Below are 24,868 nucleotides of genomic sequence, written 5' to 3'. Positions count from 1 at the left end.
CAAGGTAACAAAAGTGGGATTTGATGTTCCAAAGACTTCCCAAGACCAAAAGTAGTTTAGGAAAACTTCAATATAACCAAAATAAGGTAAAACACTGATTGGAACCCCTGTTGACAACCTACAATGCAAACTACTACAACAAACCTAGTAGGCAATTAGGTCTCTTATCACTGCTTTCCACCAATAACACAAAATTATTGCAAAGGACTTGGAAAAAAAAAGATAGTTTTGGATACCCTTTTTGAAGTATTAAAGGACTTCAAAGTTACAAGACCCTACTCCATTCCAGCATGTCCTAACCCCAACCATGCACTTAGGCCTAATTAGCAAGTTTAGGCGTGGTCTACAAGGCAATGATCAAGAAATAGGTTCATGGGATCAATCTTCCAACTCTAGAGTGTTATCCTAACCCAATTGATTCACCAAGTCCCTAACTCCTTTTTTTCATATTTCTTCATCAAATTGCACAAACAAGGTCTAATATATGGGCAATATTAGACCTAGGGCTTTCCCCAATAAATCTTTGTTGCAACCTCCTATCTCCAAGACTTTGAAATATGATAGTACATTTCCCTAGCCTACTCCATACAAATTTGGATGAATTTCCAATAGTGGAGTTTCAAAGTAGGGCCATTTCTTTGGCCAAACCTTTGTTTTGAGGGTTTCTCAGGCAGTGACCAAAAATAAATTTGATAATTTGAGTTCCTGGATTGATGGGAACTTGAAACTAATTCCAAAACTCCAAAAATAAATAGTACTATCTAACCAATGCAAAAAATTTCATTCTCTAGTCCTTTCAGGCCATATTGTACGGAAAAAACTAGTCAAAATAACCCAGAAATTGTAGATTTTATTAATTCAAAAGGCAAGTACAATGCTATATTTCCTCCATAAGATTCTTAGAGCCTTTATAGGCCTTTAGTAGGTGGTCAGAACCACCCCATGGTAGTTTTAGCCATTCGGAGTGGTTTTTGAAAAACTTGTCAATTTGTTGCAAAAAGTTGCTAATGCAATTTTTTGCAATTTTTGCACTTTTAGACATTTTAACCAATTTCAATCCTAAACCAATCCCAATCATTCATAAGTGTTATTCTAAGGCTAAAAACCTTTAAACCAACCTAGAAAACACAAAACAAACCAAAATTCCACTTTTTGGACCAATTAATGCCTAGGTTCATATTAACACCTTGGGGTATTGTATCCATTACATAGGTGGATGGCCTTAAGGAGATTTTTCATCAACCCTAAGGCCTTATTACATTGAATTAAAAAATTCATTTGATTAGGTGCTCTGCACCATTCTCCCCTGCATAAAAGGAAACTCTAGTCTCTGGAGTATTGTTAAGTGAGGGATCAAATCCATGTGCCTTGAGATCTTTTTTTGACATCCATACTACGTTTGCTATTGTTTGTCCTTTCCATTGTACAAGGTATTCATAGTAAATCCTCCTCCTAGTCTGCTTATTGATCCTTTTTTCTAGAATGGTTTCCACAATGGGTTTAGGCTTTGGTGGGATGTTATTTTTCAATTCCTCCTTGAGATCTTCTATAGTACCTACATCCACATCATCTACAATAGCACCCTTAAAAGCATATAGGTCAGAGACATTGAAAATAGGTGACAAATTAATATGATGTGGTAAATCAATTTGATAGGCATTATTGCCACACTTTTTCACTATTTTAAAAGGATCAATCTTCTTCACTTGTAGTTTGGTATGCAATTTCTTTTGAAGTCTGGCCTTATTGAGGTGAATCATTACCATATCCCCCACCTTAAACTGTAGTTCTCTTCTTCTTTTATATGCTTGTTATTTGTACTTAGTGGATGTGTTTTACAATCTATCTTGTACATGTTGGTGCACTTCTTTCATTACTTCTGCAAAATCCTTAGCTTCTGCACTTCTTCTTTCCATATCCTTGACTTCCCTAATTTCCAAAGTGCCCCTAGGATGAGTGCCATAAACAATTTGAAAAGGTGTTAAACTAGTACTTCTATTGATAGAATCATTGAAGGAAAATTCTATCTGGGGAGGGACACAATCACAAGAAGGACCATGTTGTTTAGAAAGTCACCTTAGCATATTCCCCAATGACTTATTGACTACCTCAGTCTGCCCATTTGATTGAGGGTGACAGGCAGATGAAAAAAAAAAGTTGGTGCCTAGTTTTCTGCATAATGTCCTCCAAAAATGCCACAAAAACTTAGGGCCCCTATCTGATATGATGGATAAAGGCAAACCATGAAGCCTAACAACTTCGTTGAAGAACGAACTTGCTACATGGGAGGCATCATGAGTAGTTTTGCAAGCCATGAAATGAGCCATTTTGGAAAACCTATCCACAACCATAAAAATACTATCATAACCAGATTTGGTTCTTGGTAGGCCAACAACAAAGTCCATACTCACTGAGTCCCAAGGTTTATGAGGTATTGGGAGTGGGGTGTAAAGTCCTGCATTTGATGAGCCTCCTTTTGCTTGTTGGCAAATTAGAAACTCCTCAACATATCTCCTAACATCAATTTGCAACCTTGGCCAACAATAAAACCTTCTAACCTACTCCAAAGTTTTATCTACCCCAAAATGCCCTGCTAAACTACCACAATGCTTTTCTTTTATTATATTCTCACTAATGGATCCCTTGGGAACACAAAGCTAGCTCCCCTTAAACAAAAGACCTTCTTGCAAGATATACTCACCAAATTCAGTTTGGTACCTTTCACCCATGGATTTAAAAACTTGGTAGGCCTCCTTGAAGTCTTCATCTTGCTCATACATGTCCTTTATTGCATCGATCTCAATGCTTTCCAACTAAATTTCTTGAATGGTTAGATTTCTCCTGCTAAGTGCACCAACAACCTTATTAGTTTCTCCCATTTTATGCTTAATAGTAAAGGTATAGGCTTGTAGAAATTCAATCCATTTCATATGCCTATGATTCAACTTTTCCTACCTATTCAAGAAACTCAAAGCATGATTATTAGTAAATAAAAAAAAATTCCTTAGGCAATAAGTAATGTCTCCATTTTCTAAGGGACTACACCATAGCATAAAGTTCAAGATCATAGGTTGAATATTTTTTCTTGGTCTCATTAAGATTTTCACTGAAAAAGGCCATAGGCCTACCCTCCTGACTTAGAACTCCTCCAATTGCCTTATTTCTTGCATCACACTCTATTGTGAACAATTTATAGAAATCAGGTAACACCAAAATCGATTGGTCTGCAATTTTTCTTTTCAAGCATTCAAAAGAATCATTTGCCTCTTAGTCCAAGAAAATATACATTTCCTTCCTCCCTTAATTGTTTCTATCATTGGAGCACACACACCACTAAAGTTTCTTATAAATTTTCTATAGAAACTACACATGCCATGAAAACTCTCTACCTCTAATGGAGTGGTGGATGGTGGCCAATTAAGAATGGCTTCAACCTTGGAAGGATCTTTAGTTCTCCTCTTGATATCACAAATTCCAGAAAGATTAATTCATTCTACAAAAAGGAACATTTTTCCAAATTTATCATCAATTTCTCCTCATGAAGCCTATTCAAAACTAAGTCAAGGTGCCTTAAGTGCTCATCTTTGTCCTTGCTGAATATTAAAATGTCATCTAAGTACACCACAAGAAACTTGTTCAAGAAATGTTTTAAGACTTCATTCATGAGCCTCATAAAGGTACTAGGTGCATTTGATAAGCCAAAAGGCATCAGAAGCCATTCATACAATCCTTCTGAGGTTTTAAATGTTGTTTTCCATTCATCTCCACCCTTCATCCTAATTTGATGATATCCACTTTTGAGGTCCACCTTTGAATAGATGTTTGCCTTCCCCATATAGTCCAAAAGATCCTCTATTCTTTGCATAGGAAACCGATATCTAATGGTTATCCTATTGATTACCCTTGAATCCATACATAACCTCCAAGTACCATTTTTTTAGGAGCTAGGACTGCAGGGACTGCACATGGGCTTATACTTTTTCTAATAATCCCCTTCGCTAATGGATCTTCAATTTGTCTTGCTATCTGTTCATTATGCTTCAGGCTCATCTTATAAGCTACCTTATTTGGAAGTGTAGCCCCTAGGATGAAGTCTATGCAGTGACTAATATGTCTTTTAGGAGGCAAAGTCTCTAGTTGGCTGCCTACAACTATCCCCTTGTATTTCTCTAACAAATCCCTTACCTCCTTAGGCCCAACATTGATGACCTTGGGTGGATCTTCAAATGGTTTAATGGGATGTTTTTGAGGTTTAACAACTAATGCATAGGTGTATTCTTCTCCTTGGTGACTCTCATGAATTCTTTTTCTCCTACTAACATTACCCCATTTGTAATCGGGCTTCCATCATTAGGCAATAGTTGCATGGTGTATTCAATCCCATCCTTGGTTATGGTGTAAATGTTTGTTTTACCATCATGTTTTGCACACACATCATATTGCCATTACCTCCCAAGAAGCAAACAACATGCATCCATCTCTACCACATCACATAAAACCTTGTCATGATACTCTCCTATCTTGAATTCTACCCACACTTTCTCATTGATGAGGGTTTGCTTATCTTTTTTTAGCCATGACACCTTGTAAGGGTAAGGGTGAGGGCGGCTTGTTAGTTTCAACTTGTCTACCATTTCCCTAGAGGCCACATTATTAGAGGATCTGGAGTCCACTATAAGTCTACAAACCTTGTTGTTTACTTTGCATAATGTTTTGAACAATGTTTTCCTCTATGGTGGTTCTGTAGTTGCAGGGGCTTTAATCAAGGTTCTTTGCATTATCAAGGATTCCCCATGCTTTGGAAGTGTAGGCCTTGTAGTGGTTGATTGGTAAGATGTGACACTTTGACTGTCCTCCTTTTGTGTCAATTGGATTCTCCTATCCCCTTGCTTGTTCTTTTTAGGGAATCTAAAGGACTGATGTCCTACCTAATTACAAGTGAAGCATTTCCCTATAAACACACTAGGCACCCTTCCACTAGATCTTCCTCTACCATTGGGTCTCCTACCCCTAAAAGACCCTCTATTGGTGGACTCCCCATAAACATTTGATCCACTAGACTCTTCCTAATTTTTGTTAAAGGATCCCCTTCCATTGAACCTACATCTACCCCTATTATTGTTGCTTCTACCCCTATGACTTGTTTCACATTTCCTCTTATGTTTCTCTTTAATTTTTAAAGCCATGTTAAAGAATTGATGCACTGAACCCAAAGTAATCAATGTTAGTTCATCTTGAATACTATATTTCAAACCATTCACATACTTTGCAAATTTTTGTTTCTTTGTCTCATACACATTGGCTCTAAGGATCAGATTGTGAAATTCTTGAGTGTAGGTGCTAACATCCAAGTCCCTTTGTTTGAGATTTTGAAAGTTTTTGTGCAACAACACCTCATAATCCTTTGGTATGAAATTCTTTCTTATCTCTGCCTTCATCTTCTTCCATGTAGAAAACTACTCCTTGCTCTCATCTAATCTTTCATTTTGCAAAAAGTTCCACCAAATCAAGGTAGGACCTTTGAGTTTAGCCTTGGAAATCTTGACCTTCTAATTTTTAGGGGTCTTATCACATTCAAAGTGGTTATCTAGGGCTTCAATCCAATCCATGCATACATTAGGGTCCAACTTACCATGAAAAGTGGGCAAGCCCCCTTCTCCTTTCTTTCCAACACTCCAATGCACCAAGAAAAGGCCTTTGATCTATAGGGATGTTTTCTTGCTCCTCATCCCCTTCTATTTCCTTAGGCTCTGATTCATCATCTCTCCCTTTTCTCATCTTATTCTTGAGTCTATCCAATTCCCTCTTCATGGTCCTATTCTCTTCTCGAACCACCCTAGTCTCTGCCATTTGTTCTTTAACTAGCTTGGCTAGTTCTACATTGGTGATCCTCAATGGGATCTCCCTTTAAGGCTCTTCTCCTCCATTAGACATTGTGTCTTAGCAAATCAAAGTGGCTTTAATACACTTGGTGTAGAGTAAGCACAAGGAAGCACCAAACAATCAACCTACTACCCCCAAATCCTCCTAACTCCACAAGGACTTAAACAAGAGCTATGATTCACTTCCAAATGAACACTACACTAGTAATGAAACTTTCCAACAGGTTACAAAATCCACTCACCCAAGACAAGAATCTAACTTCTCCTTATTGGATCAGCAATGACCTATTACACACAAGGTAAAAAAAAGTGGGATTTGATATTCCAAAGACTTTCCAAGACCAAAATTAGTTTAGCACAACTTAAATATAACCAAAATAAGGTAAAACACTGATTGGAACCCTTGCTGACAACCAACAATGCAAACTATTGCAACAGACCTAGTAGGCAATTAGGTCTCTTATCACTATTTTCCACCAATAACACAAAATTATTGCAAAGGACTTGGCAAACCCAAGACAATTTTGGATACCTTCTTGAAGCATTAAATGACTTCAAAGATACAAGACCCTACTCCATTCCATCATGTCTTAACCCCAACCATGCACTTAGGCCTAATTAGCAAGTTTAGGCATGGTCTACAAGGCAATGATCAAGAAATGGGTTCATGGGATCAATCTTCCAAAACCAGAGTGTTCTCCTAACCCAATTGAAAGTGTTTCACTATTTCACCAAGTCCTTAACTCCTTTTCTTCATTTTTCTTCATCAAATTGCACAAACAAGGTCTAATACATGGACAATATTAGACCTAGGGCTTGCCCCCATAAATATCTGCTGTAATCTCCTATCTCCAGGGCTTTGAAATATGATAGTAAATTTCCCTAGCCTACTCCATGAAAATTTGGAAGAATTTCCAATGGTGGAGTTTCAAACTAGGGCCATTTCTTTGGCCAAACCCTTGTTTTGAGGGTTTCTTAAACAGTGACAATTTTTTTTTTGATAACTTGAGTTCCTAGATTGATGGGAACTTGATACCAATGCCAAAACTCCACAAATAAATAGTACTATCTAACCAATGCAAAAAAATTCATCCTCCAATCCTTTCAGGCCGTACTGTATGGAAAAAAACTAGTCAAAACAACCCAAAAATAGTAGATTTTATTAATTCAAAAGGCAAGTACAATGCCATATTTCCTCCATGGGATGCTTAGAGTCTTTATAGGCCTTTAATAGGTAGGTAGAACCACCCCATGGTAGTTTTAGCCATTGGGAGTGGTTTTTGAAAAAGTTGTCAATTTGTTGCAAAAAGTTGCTAATGCAATTTTTTGCAATTTTTGCACTTTTAGACATTTAAACCAATTTCAATCCTAAACCAATCCCAATCATTCCTAAGTTTTATTCTAAGGCTAAAAACCTTTAAACCAACCTAGACAACACAAAACAAACCAAAATTCCACCTTTTGGGCCAATTGATGCCTAGGTTCATATTAACACCTTGGGGTCTTGTATTCATTACATAGGTGGATGGCGTTAAGGAGACTTTTCATGAATCCTAAGGCCTTATTACATTGAATAAAAAAAGCCATTTGATTAGGTGGTATACACCATTATTGATCACCAATATTTTAATATTCCTTGATTTTCATAATCACTAGATTAGTGTCCATCAATGTATATTTAATATATTTAGGAGTTGGCTCCTTGTTCTATGGCTCAATAGATGCATTCTTTTCTAGTTCTTTTTTAGCTACAATTACACCAGGTAATGTAGTGTCTAGAGTTTCATCCTTGATTGTGACTACCTCAGTCTATGTTACACTCCCATGTTCCATGTTTTGAATAATCTCAACTAATTTCTCAACATCATTATGGATATCTTCTTTATTGTCTAGCTCCACTTATCCTACATCCTTTTCTTCTTGGTCTATATTTGTTGACATTAGTCAAAAAACTTTCATCTATACTATCTTACTCTCTTGAACAAACTCTTCAATTTTATTCCTCAAAATATTATATGCCCTTGTCTTTGGCACAAATTTCTTACCATAGCCTTTCAAATCTATTGACATGTGATGCTTTCCTAAATAAGATAGAACTTGGGATAATGTAGTCTTTCTCTCATTTTCCTTTCTATAGTCAAATCCAATTTCCATTTTGCATTAATTTTATTGTATACCTATTCTGGTAATTCCTTACCTAGCTCAATTGGTGTATATTTAAAATTCACCATTATGTCAATAATTGCATGTTCAACTTTCTCTTTATCTCCCTTTTCTAAATTTTCATACTTAATATGTTTAAGACTAGCTAATATTGTTGAAATCCTCACATTCTCACATACCTTCTCAGTGTCTTGTGGCTCCTTCTCCAAAAAAATCTGAAATTGATTCAAGTCATTTGACTCGGTTCACTCAGCCTCATCATCCTCATCATCATCTAGTTTAAAAATGAAATTTCTCCTTGGCTTCTTCTTTTGTTAGCCTTGCTCAACCCCTTTAACATTTGATGTCCTCTTCTTAGGAATTTTTTCTTTAATAGGTCTTGTAATATTTACTAGCCCTTTTCTTATTGACTTGACAACTGCAAGACTTGTTGCCTAGGATCTATGCTTTGTGACTCTCTAAGGTGTGGCTCTAGGCTAAGTTTTCACTTTCTTCAAGTTCTTCTTCACCTTAGGCTCAACTACAATAAATTCTTTCCCTTTGGATTCCTTAGGTTCAGAACCAACAAGTTCTTTACCTTTTCCTTCATCTTCTTCATCATCACTTTCATCACTGCTAAGATTTTCTCCTTTACCTTCTATAATCTATAGTGGTGTAACTCCAAGCTTACCTTCAAATTCTTGGATCATCTAATTTCTCTTTTTGTCCATCTTAAGGACCTTGGTTTGCATCATCATCTTGATTTTTTTAGTCTCATATGTGCCAAATGGTTCAACATTCTTATCAATCTCCTCTGCTAAGAGAGTTGTGATGGAAATTGACACTTCATAACATTTACTTCATAATGTATAGATCTTAGCCATGCCACTCTAGTTATTACTAAATAAACATATGTATAATCTATATCAACAAGAAAATATATGTGATCATAGTAATGATCAAACACTAACTTAGGTATTCTTAACCTATTCTTCATCTTCCTCTTGAAGACTTAAAAATAACCATCCATAATGGTCTCAAAATTCTCACCTATCTGATTAATGAACCCATTAATTTTCTTGGTCATTGGTCTAGCCTTATCCTAGAAAACATCTCTAATAGTGGGAAAATAATTTTGTACATAGAAAAAAAATAAAAATAAAAATAAAAATAAAAATAATAAATAATAAATAAATAAATAAATATATATATAAGAGATCCAAACTTACAAGATGTGTTCTTTTCTTTCCTAATTTCTCCAAGGTTCTTTGCAAGTTGTATCAATTGCAACTCATCCAAATCATAACAATGGTCCTTCTTGACCACTTTGTAGTCCATGTCAACAAATACACATGGCACACTATTCAATCAACTTAACTGATAAAACTTGTGAAAAATCACACAAACTGCAAACTCAATTACTAGATCCTCAATAGTGTTGATTAAAATACCTCAACCATTCCACTTTGCATTTGTGAGGTTTTCAATCACATCTCTTTCTTGACAATGAACAATCTTTACTTGTTCCAAAACATGGTAGCTAGTCATGTGATGAATGATGGACTTTGTGATGTTGACTGGCCTATTCTCCAACCATAACTTCATGTCGTGTATCTTTCTTAGTGCGACCTTTATCCATTCAACTATAAATACCTTTAGGAATGCTAGGGAATTATTTAACCCTTTCTTGACCATGATCTTGTTTTCATCTTTCAAAATCACATTGTCACTCAACCTATCATAGGTATTCCTTAGCTCAAAATCACTTATCTCTCCAATCTTACGCATATAGCACAAATTGACATCATGTACTATAATTACTCTAGGTGAAATTGCAAAAAATTCTCCTAATGAATCTTTAGTTAACACAATGATGTGGTATACCCTAAACTTTGGTGGAGGGCATGAATCATTATGAAGAATTTGTGCATTGCTATCCCTCAATGCCTCCTTCTCACTCGTAGATGCAAACGTTGCCATACTTGCAATCTAGGGTTGCAAACTCAAACAATTGCACAGCTTGACAACTCAGTTCAAACAAGTTTTCCCAACTTACTTGCTAAGTCAAAAACATGCACTAAAATTTCTTTGCACTTCACACAAATTTCTTTGCAAATTTCCTTAATTCATCACTCTAAAAACTCGATAACCTTGTGAGTCAAAATGAACTTCAAAATGAACTATATAGCTTAAAATGGTCAAATTGAGCATCCATTAAATGCTTTGCACAATTTTTAGGCATACATTGGGTGCATTACAACTGTCTCAACTTAGGAAATAAAACTTGTTGCACACACAACTTTTAGTGTTGCTCAGTTAGTAGCAAAACTTGGTTCACACTAACATACAAAACTGGCACTCGGTCTCTACCAAATTTTGAATTCGGTACCTCAATTCATGTTCAACTCAAATATTAACATTTGTTCTTATACATCTTCTTTTCATGTGGATTTGGACTTCATTGATGTAGCATTAGGAACTAATGTATGATACAACCATTTAAAAAATAGTTCCATACATACCTTATCATTTAGTTTTAGATGGGGCAATCACCTAATCCATTGGATTTGATGATCATAACTTCTTCATTTGAGTTATTTCCTTCATCTAAATTCTTTCTCTATGTCTGATTAATTTCATTCCTTCTTTAGTATTGACCTTTTCCTTTCCACTGTTTACCTCAACACTTGGTGCTAACACTTGTTTCATATAGTCCTTTCTTAAATGACTAATGTTCTGATAGTTGAAACATATTGGGCCAAAATTCCTCTAGTTACGATATATTCCTCTGAGATCTATCCTGGTACAATTTTTTGCAACTTATCCATACTTCCCAAAATATTGATAGTTTACGCAAGTACTATAATCCTAATTTATGGTATTACCTTGCTTAGGTTCTTTGCCTTCACCTCTAGGTGTTCAATTGTTCTTTGCCTTAGATCTACAATCTTGTGACTTATGACCATATTTTGGATATGCATAATAATAACCTTCAAATCTAGAAATACTTGGTGCCTTATTGAACTTTGATCTATATTTATGTTCTTGATGACCTTGTTTGTTAAAAGTGCAACAATAACCATTGAATTTAGGTTTATGGTTTGACTTACTATTCTTTCTCCTACAAATTTTTTCTATATGGCTTGGTTTTCCACAGTAATAGCATATAAACTTCTAGTTCTTTGATTTTGTATTCACATTCCTTTTTTCTCCTTGTTTTGATGATTTTCCTTGCTCAACACCTCATAGGAACTTGGCATAGCCTAGTCTAGAGGTGTCATGAGGTCTCCTTGGTGCATTCATCTGTTCATTCAAAAATCTCATAGCCTCTTTAGGTTTTTTCAACCTCTCAAAAAATTATTTTTCAGCCTTTAACTAATTTGCCAATCTATCATTCTCAGATTTTAGATTTTAGATTTCCAATTCTTTTCTTGAAATCTCATGGTTTGTACTTAATAACTGATTGATCATATCAAACTAATACTGTGTTAGCTTCTGTACTTCTTTGATTTTTTCACCAAGTCTTATAACCAACTATCTTTTTTCTTCATTTGATATTTCCTTGTCATCTTCAACATTTTCTTTGTCTTCTTCAACATTTTTCTTTTGTTTAGTCACTTCACAAAGCCTTACTTATTGAATTTCATTTTCTCTTTTCTATGCTCTGACTTCTTTATTATAGGTATTATTCCTCTCCAATAGATCTGCAATTGCTGCATCAGATTCATTGGAACTTCCTTCATAATAACTTTCTTCAATAGTCTCTTTTTGGTATTAATTGTCATTTTTTTCTATAACCATCTCCTTCCTTATCTTCAAGGATTGCTTCAATGTTTCCTTTGTGACCTTCACTTGTTCATATGCAAGCTAGACATCTATCTTCTAGTTCTCAATGATCTTTCCTAGTTTGTAGGTTTCCATCTTCAGGATCTTTTACTCCTATGTGGTTAGATTTTTGATAAGGATACAATTCTTTGATACCAATTATTGGAAATCTAATATAGAAAGTGTAATACTCGGATGTGGGGGTAGGGGAGGGGGGGTTCGTGTGGGGTGAATTAGGATCTATAAAAATTTCTTTCATCTCAACGTGAAACATATTTGATATCACCACAAAAAACTCTCACTTAAACATCCATTTCATATTAATAAAACCATTCACATCAACATCATATCAGAGTTACCTTCTAACTATATAAATCTAAACTCATAAACACATAGCACATTAACACACATATTTGGTAATGCAGAACCCTTCCAAGGTGAAGGTAAAACTATGATGGGGATGATATCTACAAAATCTTCACTACTACAAGAATAAAGTTGTGCTTGTTAAGGCTATAATAGTTTGATTGCTTCTAGTGATCTACCATGTGGGGGATCTACCTTAATAAAGGCTAGAAGAATTGTTAGGTTCTACCTTGGTTAAAGGATATTTACATAATAATAAAGTGAGTACTCTATTAGGAGATTTACATAAGCCTTTTAAAGATACTCTATTAAGAGATTTAAACCCTAAAACACTCATTAAAATGTTCAGTACTTGATCCTTTGGTCAACACTTTAATGCCTGATAAAAAATCTTCTCTTTGCAATAAAATATCAACTGACTATGATAGATCTCCTTCGTCTCTATTCAAAACTCTTTACTGCACTACTTGGTCTGTACACTATGATTCACCTCCAAAACTCAACTCTTCACTTATTCATGCGTATACATCTCATCCATACTAAATAAGGTCATAGACCCTCCTTAAATAGATGATTGGGTGAACCTTCTAGATCCAAATCAATGATCTAGAATCAATTCTTTTGTCATTTAACCCTTGCATTTTTTGGATTGGTGGATTCCATTGCCTAGGGATTAATGATCTCCATTTGAATGCATGATCAGCTCCTTGATTATCTCCCTGATCTTCAAAACATGTTTCCAAATCAAAAAATGGGTAACATAAAATTTAGTGCCATTCCCAACAAAAATGTTAAATTGTGTTTCTCAACACTTACATCACACTGGTGCATAGCACAAACTATTTCTTCATGTTGTCCCTTGGTCTTAATTGCGCTTGACATAAACTAAATAGCTCAACCTCTATACCAATTGACATCCACTAAAATCTGACTATTTAAACAATCACTAGAGTACTCGGTGAAAATTAGTTATCTTGGTAGTAACTACTATTCAACATGTGACTTAGAATATGTACATGTCTTCATTCCTTAGCTTAACCTATATAGGATGACTCAGTTTTAGTGATGACCGAATAATCCTTCCCAGTGAATGAATAAGTGTTTGACACTAATAGACAATGTGGCTTAGGGATCAACAATATATTACATCTTTTATATAGAACATATCCAATATCAAATATCCAATCTATAATACATATCTAATTGTGAATTGAATATTCAATGTGATAAAATAAAAAATCCATATTGTAAGTACTATGTGTCATCTTACACATTAGAAAACTCAAAATTAGATTAGTGCTTTCAAATACATGATTTGGATATTTGATTGTTTTTAAAAGTTTTTTTAAAAGGAAATTTCTTTTTTTTCCCCTTAAAGTGGGATTTCTATTGATTTTGTTTAATAATAATTTAAATTTGATTTTAATTGTATATTTTCATTTCATGTGAGCAAATATGGCCCACTCAAACCAACTGCCAAACCCTCCCTCACTAAATAAAAAACCCGAAAACAATTAGCCACCCCCTCAAAATAATATGCCACTACTTGAAGACAATCAAGATATTGACCAACCAATCCAAAACACTCAACCTTTAGAGGAGCTCATAGGTATAAAATTAAATCAATTGAGAGCCTTCTAGGACACATATGTCAATATCCCTACATTGTACCCCCTATTTTCCACATTAAAATCCATTGTTGGAAACATGGACAAGCTTACAGTGTAGCATAATGTTACACTTCATTGGCATAAGTCCATAGATGCTGAATATGAAGATGGACTTAATTGTGATGAGGTTTAGGCCCTAAATATGACTAAAGATGACATATATAACCTTTTTTTGCATCCCAAAATAGGATTAGAAGTGGACCCTAAAAAGCCCAATTTTTTTATATAAAATAAACTACAAATGATGCAATTCATGAGCATTTCTAGGATAACTAGTGGATAGTTATTAATAGACCACCCTAAAAAAAATTGAAGGTCCTATTCTATTTTATTAAAAAAATGTATGTTGAATTTGTGGTTGGTCATCATGAGACCTAACTAGGGTGTAGATTTAGGTATGCCTAAGGATAGGTCATGGGCATACTAGGTAAAATTTCACACTTATGTTCCTGTTGTTGATGTTTCACCCCCTCCTCCAGTGTAGCACCCATATTTTATTGTAGAAACTAGAACATAGACTATTAGGGTCCTTCACACGTTGAGTAATTTAGTAGTTAGGTAGAGTACAACATTGTATACAGTTCCTATTGATGATTCTTTCCCTTTGACATCTTCTATAAGTACACATTTTTGTGTGCCCAATTCTTGCATTATCTGCAAGAACCTATTCCTCGGTACCATAAGTGATGTTGATGCATACATATATGTGTTTGAGGTGGACTATACAATACATGTCACTACAAGGTTTGAAGCATCTCATAGAGAGGGTTCTCACATTAGGGATGAAGAGGGGCAAACAAAGCCATGGACTCCTACTTCTATGGTAAGAATAATATCTTTTTTTGTCACATTATATTTAATTTGAAGCATTCATATTTTTAGTAGAAATTACTGATAATTTTTTAACACTTATTTATATATACGTGGTCCATTTATGTTTAGTTGATGACAGAGGAGGAGATGGAACAAGTGGAGGGCTCCACACTTTTGTTCATTGCATTTGTCCTTGTCACTTCCACAATATATTTTTATGTTCTTGTACTTTTCCATTTTTATATTAGTATAATTTTTTTTTTCTAAGTCCTATGATCATCTAATTATATTCTCTTGCAAGTTTCACCTACTTCTATTGACGGGAAACATGAAGGGGTTCAAGTGTCATTTATTGACAAGGGGAATATAATTAAATGTTTTAAAATGTTTATGCACACACACTTGTTACTTGTGTGTACTAATGTTTATTTGACATGTTTTATTGGACATATGAGTGTCTTATGGTGTCACAACACATGTTTGTGAGTGTAGAGTCACAAGAATTTTATTTTGTAGTAAGAGCCCCAAAATACATATATTTCTAAATTTAGTTGTTTATGTTTTTGTATCAAGTATATACATTATTAAGTCATGATTGTATTGAGTATATTTTTGGATCTTTTAGGTAATCCCTAGTTTGAGGGAGGTATAATGACAAGGTTTTGTATCTTTTTTGACCCAACCAACATTTCCTAAAGAAAGTTCACCACAGGTAAGTTTTAATGAAATAATTCAATTATTTTGTAAATGTATTTTTCTACCAATGATATAGCATTATAGGATAACTCAAAGATCATTCTCATGATTGCAAACATATATAGGTCAAAGATAACATTGGTAGTGTTGTATGTTTGCTAAGAAGGACATATGTTAGGATTCTTGAGTGCATGAGAAGACATAGAGGTGAGGTACATGAGAGTTTAATTTCAAATTTTGATTATTTATTATTTTTAAATATGAATATGAATATTTATTTTTGATGTGTACAAAACATATAAATTAAGTAATCTAACTTGGGCTTTCACATTTTTGTTTATGTAGGGTCCATCATAGCCAAATAGTACTTTGAAGAGGCTCCATTTTGATGATCCTACAAACATTTTCAATTGTATCTATTTTGAGATGTCATATATGACACATTTTGAGATGGAATATGCCACATTATATCTAGATGCATGAATTTTGTATAGATTTTATATGGCATGTGCCACATTTTGTATAATAATTATATATAGAGAGAACATGTTCATTTTTATATGATATCTTTGTCATGATAATATATATATATATAGATAGATAGATAGATACATATATATATATATATATATATATATATATATATATATATATATATATATATATATATATATATATATATATATATATATATATATATATATATATATATATATATATATATATATATATATATATATATATATATATATATATATATGTAATCATAGTTTAATTTTGGTATTAATGATTTGTGGACTTTTTTGTAATAAAGTCATTATGAGGCCATTCAAGTTTAAATTGATAAAAAATGCATTTATAATGGCCATTTATGGTTCCTTGACAATTAGATCATAGTTTCTTAGTAGGTAGGCATAGTTGCAATTAGGTTGACCTAATAGGTATTTCTGTTAGAGTAAAGAAATAACTTAATTATTAAGTCATCTTGACTTGATCATTACATTACCTTTTCTTCTCCCTTAAGATGCCACTTTATGCATTAGTGACATTTAATAATTATTTTAATTAGTAAATGTATTCCGCTTTTAGTGTTTCTTATTTCAGACTCTTGATCTCCTATTTAAGGATTGATCACTGTATCTTTTATTTATTTATTTAATTGATAATATAATCTTTCATATTTTCCATCTTCCCAATGACAGGTTATCTTTGTTTGCGGCTGATCTTGGATTCATGAGGTTAGATTGACAAATTGTACATTGTATCATAGTGTTGACTTACTGCATCTTATTTTGGGTTTTTGAAGATTTTGGGTAACAAGGGTTTGCTTAGACAAATCATAGATTGTTCATTGGGTTTTTATGAAATAGAGGATCACATTTTTTGGTGCACATTTTTTTTAGTTGAGAAATTTGTTGGAGATTTAAAGTAGAAGGTGAACTCATTAATGAGTGAGGAACATTTGACATTAGTGTTCAAAGGGGAGAAGAACATGAAGATCATTAAGGAAAAGAACAAGAAGATCATTAGGGAGTAGAAAAAGAAGATCACATAGGGAAAACTAAAAAGCTCCAAATAGGGAGAAGTACAAGATGGGAGGATGAATCATCTTATGAGGAGACATGTTAATTTATTGGTGCAAGAGAACCAACCTCATGATGTAATTTTTTTTTTTTTTGTAGGTCCTTAGTGATGATACTGTCAACGGATCCATAAAAATGTAAAGACCTATTTTCAACGCCCTTGCCATGGGTAAAAAATATACATGACCCCATGGTTAGATGGTAAAGGGTCCATATTGAGGTATATATAGTATCCTATGGTGTTATAGGGTCATTATAATTAGTTTGGGAAATTCTAGAATCAAATTGTACTTTAAATGTAAATATGCAAAAAATTGTCAATGTTGTCAACACTTAAGTGCAATATTCTTAAAATAGCATATAATCAACCCCTCAATGGATAATGATATGGTAGATGGATTGATCACTCATTGATTCATTCTCTTGGTCTTCTAGAAGACCCTAAGGGTGTCTCTTTCACCCCACTTGCCACCTTTAGGATCTTAACCACTTAAGGATCCCCTAGTTTCCCTAGCCAACCTAACTACCAATAAAGATTCCTCAATCTAGGAAAAACTTGATACTTTTCCCCATCATGTTGCAAATAAAATAGGAAAATTAAACTCTGAGGGAAGGGGGAGGGGTTTTGAATCAACACTTCAAAACTTCAACCATAAAATCATTCATCACACATCCATCTCACAATTGTGCATGTAAAATAAAATACAAAATTAAGTATATACATCCATAAAATGAAAAAAAATATACATTCACACATATGACACAAGATATGATTACCTAGAAACCCTCCAATGAGAAGGTACAATTGGGGTGGGGATGACATGCACAAATTTTTACTATAGTAGTTGTAAAGTGTATCCAATGAAGGTTACAATGTTTCATCATGAAACATGATCTACCTTGTGAAAAGTATGCCCTATTAAAGACTTAATAGATTGTTAGATCTTACCCTATTAAAGGATTTCAAAACCTTTTTAGAAGTGTTCTTGGTTAAAGGACTTCAACTTATAATAAAGCAAGCACTCTGTTAAAGGATTTACAACAACCTTTGAAGACTGCTCTATTAAGAGATTTAATTGATTCACCTATTAGAATGTCTCATCAATGATCCTATAGTTAGCGCTCTGCTACTAGATAACATATCGCCTCTTTGTGTGTATCCTTGATCCTCTTTTGATCAAATGTATCTCTTCTGTCCTCTAATTCCTTTCCTCTATTTTCCTCTAACTAATTCTACAATTCAACACTATGATTACTCTTCCTTAGTCACACCTGGATGCTCTATTTGTGCATGCAAAATTATCTCCTTTCTCACACCATGTTTTAGGGTTTACCTTCCTTAAAAATATCTAGGTGACTAGGGTTAGGTATGAATCAATAATTGTAATTCATCCATCTAGCTACTTAATTCATCCTTTTAACTGATTGGTTGTATGTACTGCATAGAGATTCTCAATTAAGATTTGTTCTTATCATCTAGTATTGCAAAAAAATCCTTACGTCAACTCCAAAATGGTTTACACAGTAGTTTGTGTAATTACAAACAACTATGTCAAAACTATTTTACTCAGCATCTAAAGTCCTTGATGCTCAACATCAACTACAACTTCAATGTTGTTACTCTGCATTTGAATGACTTGGCACATACTCTCTACTTAGCACTTGAGTGACTCGGCACTAACTATTTATGTGACACTTACTGAGTATCTCACTCGATATGCACTATCTGATATGTTATGCTTAGCATGCATTACTATTTTGACATGAACTAAGTTCTAACTTGTCAATGAATTAAGTGTATAAACACTCATATGTCAAAACCAATCTGAGATCAACAATCTCCCCCATTTACATGAGTGGAAAAAATAATTGGTCATGCACGAATGATCTTAACTTATGAGTATAACTTAGGTACTCACTATCTCTGTTCGACATATGTACAAAATTTCAAAATTTTGCAAAAATTGACTTAATAGTCACACCTAAAAATCTTATAACTCTCCCTATGTTGATTGTGTTGTTTTGAATTTGAACTTGATTGTGTTGTTCTGAATTTGAACCAATACTCTTGCTAAGTAAATATGCATATGCTGAACTATGTTGCATGTACTCCATTTCTGTCTTTGCCTTCCCCTTTGTTTAATCTCCCCTAAAATTGTATTCATTCTTTCCTTGGAGTCATTGACTCTCTCAAAAAGGCTATATATAATATCTCACTCCCATTTCCTTATTTCTTCTTATTTCTCCCCCTTGCTTATTTTTCCCCTTTTCGGCACTAATGTCAAAGGGTTATACATGTATAGTGTGTTTTTCCATGAAATTTTTATGGATCTCAAGTATTATCTTCAGAGTGGCATCCTAGTTATCACATGCTACCTCCAATGATTTGATTTCAATAGTGAACTTGGCAGCAAGGTGAACTAAGCCTTTATGTGTAGAAAGATGGGGATCTTTCTTCATCACTATGTCAGCAAAGAATAGTTCCTTGTGTAGTATTTCCATGTGTGGGGTAAACATGGATTGGATGCTGATCGATGTAGCCTGAGTGTTTGCATCTTCAACATGCAGGGCTGCCAACTTACCTTAGGAGTTCATCAAATTCCTGAAGTGCTTTTGACTCTAAGCTAGAGAATTGGGTAGAGTGATACCTATTTTCTTCATATCTCCCTCTAGATTGTCAATATGTCACTGCACTTATTGTGTGAATAGATTTGTATTACACAACTTGGTGTAAAGAGAGAAAATGTTCTCTAATACTTTCTTTACACTATCAATCTTGGTTGCTAATTTAACCTAACCAAGTGCAATGACACTTGATGTCTTTTTATTGAATTTTCTTTGAAATTTTGTTTTAGATCATTCAAGAAGTTTTACATTTGAATCCACATCTATATCATTAATCTTTTCTACTATGTTTGTCAACTACTCCATGCTAGGCTTGTCTGCTTTAGGTGATGAATGCATCAAGACAAATGTCCTTGATATCTTGAAACACTTGCTTCTACCTATGCTCTCTTCTAAGTTGTTCTTGGTGCTTTTTCCATGCAAGAGAATCTTGAAGAATGCTCATCTATTCAATAGTGATTTTTGTATTATCAAACTTTGGTAACATAATCACTTTATCCAAGGTAACATCACCAAATGATGTAATTTCATCCTTCTTGGATGTGCTAGGACTAGGACTTGATGACTACAATGGTGTAGCTTCTACACTTGGCCTAAGAAGAGCTTGACATGGAGGAGTAGCAGTTTCTAGAAAATTAACTAGTGCTTGTATTGCTAATTGCTCCTTAATTTTGGTAGTTAATACAAACTCTTTAGCCCTATCCTATTCTTGATTTTCAATCTTAGTTGCACCTTGAGTTTGTGATGTAGGTACATGAGTATCTTCCTAACCTATTTGAACTTGTGTCCCATCTTTCTCATCTTTTCCATCTTCCTCACCTTTCTCTTCATTTTTCCCATCCTTTTCATCTACTAAGACTATTGGTAACATATCATTTTGCACCATTGTGCTGATATTAGATGTTTTTTTATCCTTCCTTTGATATAATACAATATATATTGTAGGTTGTACCATTGTAAATTGAGAAGCGGCTATAGATATTTCTTGTGTTTGTGTTTTCTCCCTTGCAAATGCCATGTCTGCCTTCTCAATCTCATCCACACTCACCAACATAGGATAACTACATAGTTGTGCCTTGGTGGTGGAATCTACCAATATCTTCTTCATATCTTCCATTGTTAAAGGATATATGTTTTGAATGATAGTATCAAAAACATCTTTAATCTTTACTATATCTATGCCTACATCTAACCCATGTTGTGGACTAGCACTTGACACTAGTATATCTAGTATACCCTATTCTATTTTTTGTTCAACTTTAGCTACTACCTGTGTATCTATATTCTTTTTAACACCTTCCACATGTGCATTTTTCTTAGTGTCATCTTTAGTAACCTTATTCTTCTTGCTCACCTTTTTCTACACCTACCTCAATGGGTGTCTGCTTAATTTCCTTAGGTGTTGTTAGTCCATATATTATTTTCCATGTTTTGGTCGATATTTTAATAAATTCCTAATGTCATATTGCAAAATATTGAATGCCCTATATTTAGGAGCAAATATCCCTATGTACTTCTTAATGGCCTTTGTCATTATGGCCTTATCCAATTCTAATATCACACTTACTAGTAAAGTCTCTCTGATTTTCCTTTCTCTATTGAGACTTATCTACCATTTGTTCTCAACTTTTTCATATAGACTATTGGGTATAGAGATGGCAAGCTCAATTGGAGTCTTATTCAATTTTGCCATCATAGAATATATAATATCTTCTACTTGGTTCATATGAACCTTTCCAAGTTTATCAAACTCAACATGTGTGAATCTAGATAAGTCAACATTATTCTGTATATTCTCACACAAGTTGTGTAGATCGGAAGAAGGACTATGACTTACCATTTTGAATTGGCTATTGTCATCAAATTCTGTCCTTTCCTCATCTAATTCAGCTACATAAATGTATTTTCTCCTTTGTTTCTTCTCAGACTCACATTCTTTGTCTTCTTCTTCTTCTGCTCCTTCACCAAATTTTTCTTTGAGCTTCTTAACAATTTTGTTCTTCTTCCCCATTACATAGGTTGTCTTCAAGTCCATAGTTATCTTAGACTTGGCTACATCATAATTACCAAAGGTTGTAGCCTTCTTATCTCCTTCTTCTTCTAGAAAAATAATAATTATTGTAGATGCCTCATCCACATTTATCTCATAACCTAGAGGCCTTATCCATCTCACCTCTAGAACAACAACTTGAACATATGTGAAGTTAGTATCAACTAGAAAGAAAACATAATTGAGATGCTTCTCTACTAGTAACACTGGTATCCTCATTCTTTGTTTCATTGATTTCTTAAAGTCTTCAAAGTAGCTAGTCATTATAGATCTATTTGTCTTCCATGCAACTTTACCAAAAGAAGGAAATGTGTTTTGCACATAGAAAAATATACAAACAAGTATTGAACCAAACTTACACTGTGCACTCTTGGTTTTCATTATGGATCCCAAGTTTTCTTATAACCATTGTAAATGTAACTTCACAAGGTCATAAGAATGATCCTTCTTGACTATCTTGTAGCCTATGTCAACAACAATACAAGGTACACTTTTCAATCTGCTGGATTGAAAGAATTTGTGTACAATTATCCTTATTGTAAAAGAAATTAGGGGATCTATATTGGTGTCAATTGTCATTCCTCTCTTATTCCACACTTCCCCTATGTTTTTCTCAATAAAATATTTTGCATCACTTCTCATGGTCTTAGATCTATTTATAGTTGGATAACCTATTACCCTTTGCACAATTCTCTTGGTAATCTTGATAGGTGTTGCCCAAGTTTCAGTTCATATCTTTTTTCTTTAGGGTTTTGAGTTAAGTCAAGTGTCAATGTCTTAAGTCTAAGTCTAGATTTCCCATGGGATGGCCTTTCTTCTCATCATTCCTTTGAGCTAGCCTAATGCAAGAATTATGTGAGCAATGCATTAGTCCAAGATAAGTGACTAGGGTTTGGGGAGGTTTTTTAATGTGTCATCCCAATGAGAAGAAGGTCTGGATCTTCTATTGATTTTTTCCTAACCATGATGAAGACAAATATTCAATTTTATGTTGTGGTTTCCATGGAAGACATTGTAGATGATTAAGATCAATGACCAAAAGAAGCAATTCATGCAGAATAAAACATTGAAAACCCTCCTAAAGTCAAAATATGAAGATAAAAAAATATGCATCATCAATTTTGTACATGAATGGTTCAAATGTTATCATAATAAGCTATGTGGTGGAGAAAAGTCAAATGAATGAAAAAATGCATGTCATTAGTCAATTGATAAGTCCAATGGTTTAGAAGACCAAATCTAGATCATTAATAAACTCTAGATCAACAGATGATGTTTTAATGAGAGAAATATAAGTATTCAATGATGCATCTCATCGACCATTAGATCAAAAAATAGATCTATGCTTGTCACTATGTCATTATAAAAAGTTGCATGAAGAATAATCCTATTGACATAGTGACAAGGTGGCACCTGTCTATAGGATCCAATTGAAGGTGGGACCTCCTTTCAGTCATACATAGTAATCAAAGAACATAACAAAGATCTTCGATCTTAGGAAAGATCTATGGATGTCGTTATGTTGCCATGGAAAGTTACTCAATTATTAATCATGGTGACATAATGATAGAATGACAAGTGTCCAGTGGGAAATCACATTTCATGAGGTACAATCAAAACCTAGTCATGAAGTGCCACAAAGAAAATAAGGTCAACATTAGGTTTTCCAAGCAATGGAATGGTGCCACTTATCTATCACTACATGCATCACTAGAAAGTGTACCCGCATCACAAAGTAAAAGGGTTAACATCATATCATCACCATTATCAAATCAGAAAGAGATCTGCATTCATCACTATGTAACTATGTAAAATTTCTTGACTATTATTCATAGTGACATAACGATAGTTCAACACATGTATATAGAGAGACCTATAGAGGAAGTTATAAAGGAAGGTTATAGTGTTTTAATCATGATCATTAGTTTAAGATCAATGATCAAAATTAAAAAATGCAATGGCCATTAGAATATGAAATAGATGGGTTTGGCATTAAACAATAGAAGATGAAGAAAAAAATGATTTTCTATAGGAATTTCTGAAGATTACAGGAAGCCAAATAGTCATAATGTGTTTTTAGAAGCACCATGGATTCATAATCACTAATGGAGAAGATGCCACATGTTTGTATGATTGGATAATTTCATATTTTATTTCCATTTTATTTTGTGGCTATTGCTCTACTGAATTGAAGGGTAACAAGCAAACTATAAATGTAATCTCATTTGACAATACAAAGCTCGGCAGACTTGATGGTGAATTGGTTTGTAATTCCATTTACCCTATATTCTTTGTCATGTTTTTTTTCCCATGCATAGATTAGTTCTGCATTAAGATTTGAAAGACAATCATATGGATTCCATTTCATTTTGGTAATTACAATGAAGGTGATTCCATTTACTTTTTTCATATATGGGGTTGTTTCTTCTCTCAATATCATTTTAAATAGTTTCATTGGGAAATGAAAGATAAATGTGTGTGAATTTATTAGTTATTGGTTGGATTCCATTTCAATCAAGGCTAATAGTGAAAGCAAGTTCATTTTTGCTCATGTGCATATCTCTTCATTCCTCTTCTGCATTTAGATGGTTAATCTGCATTTAGAATAGAAGTTAGGGTTAGAAATGTCAAGATAATCTACTACAGTCATTCCATTGGGTGTGATAGGTTATTAAAATCCATCTATGTGAATTTTTTGTGCCTACAAACAATTTGGTTATCCTTTACTGCTCTTAGGTTAAGAGCCTATAATGTCAAAACTTCTGATCTGATAAAAATATATGCATTGCATATCATTGCAAATCATAGGGAGTTGTACCTAATAATTCAGAGGGCAGTGATAGAATGCATACACAGACCCATTTGTTGGCAAACATCCTTTTGTCTTTCCAAAACATTGGGTATCAAAGAGTTAGATTATAAAATCTAATAGGAGGAGAAACCGTTAACCAACAATAGGTCCATCCTCTAACCACACAGACACTAGTAGATTTGAACTCAATTTTTAACAAATTTTGGTCAAAATTTTGACCTAGGTTGGTTGAAATTTTGACCAAGTAGTTCGTGGCAATTTTTCTTGTGAAAATTTTGACCAACTTGGGGGTTGGTCAAAATTTCAACGAATACATTTGTCAAAAAGTCTTTGTCTTTGGTTACTCTAATTTGCCATTTTTGGTCAAAATTCTGACTAAATATTGGTAAAACACTTTCAAGAAT

The 24,868-nt window shown here is 33.8% G+C and overlaps 1 pseudogene; it reads left to right on the top strand.

Annotated features, from left to right (window-relative positions):
• The window catches only part of LOC149550482 (ADP/ATP translocase 3, mitochondrial-like), a 76,824-nt pseudogene that overhangs the window by 48,225 nt on the left and 3,731 nt on the right, over nucleotides 1–24,868 (top strand).

This window comes from Cupressus sempervirens, chromosome 7 (genome assembly GCF_028749045.1).
Source record: "Cupressus sempervirens isolate cs-2001-9-10 chromosome 7, ASM2874904v1, whole genome shotgun sequence".
Lineage (NCBI taxonomy): Eukaryota > Viridiplantae > Streptophyta > Pinopsida > Cupressales > Cupressaceae > Cupressus > Cupressus sempervirens.
Note: the sequence above shows the minus strand (reverse complement) of the source record. Positions and strands in the feature narration are given on the sequence as shown.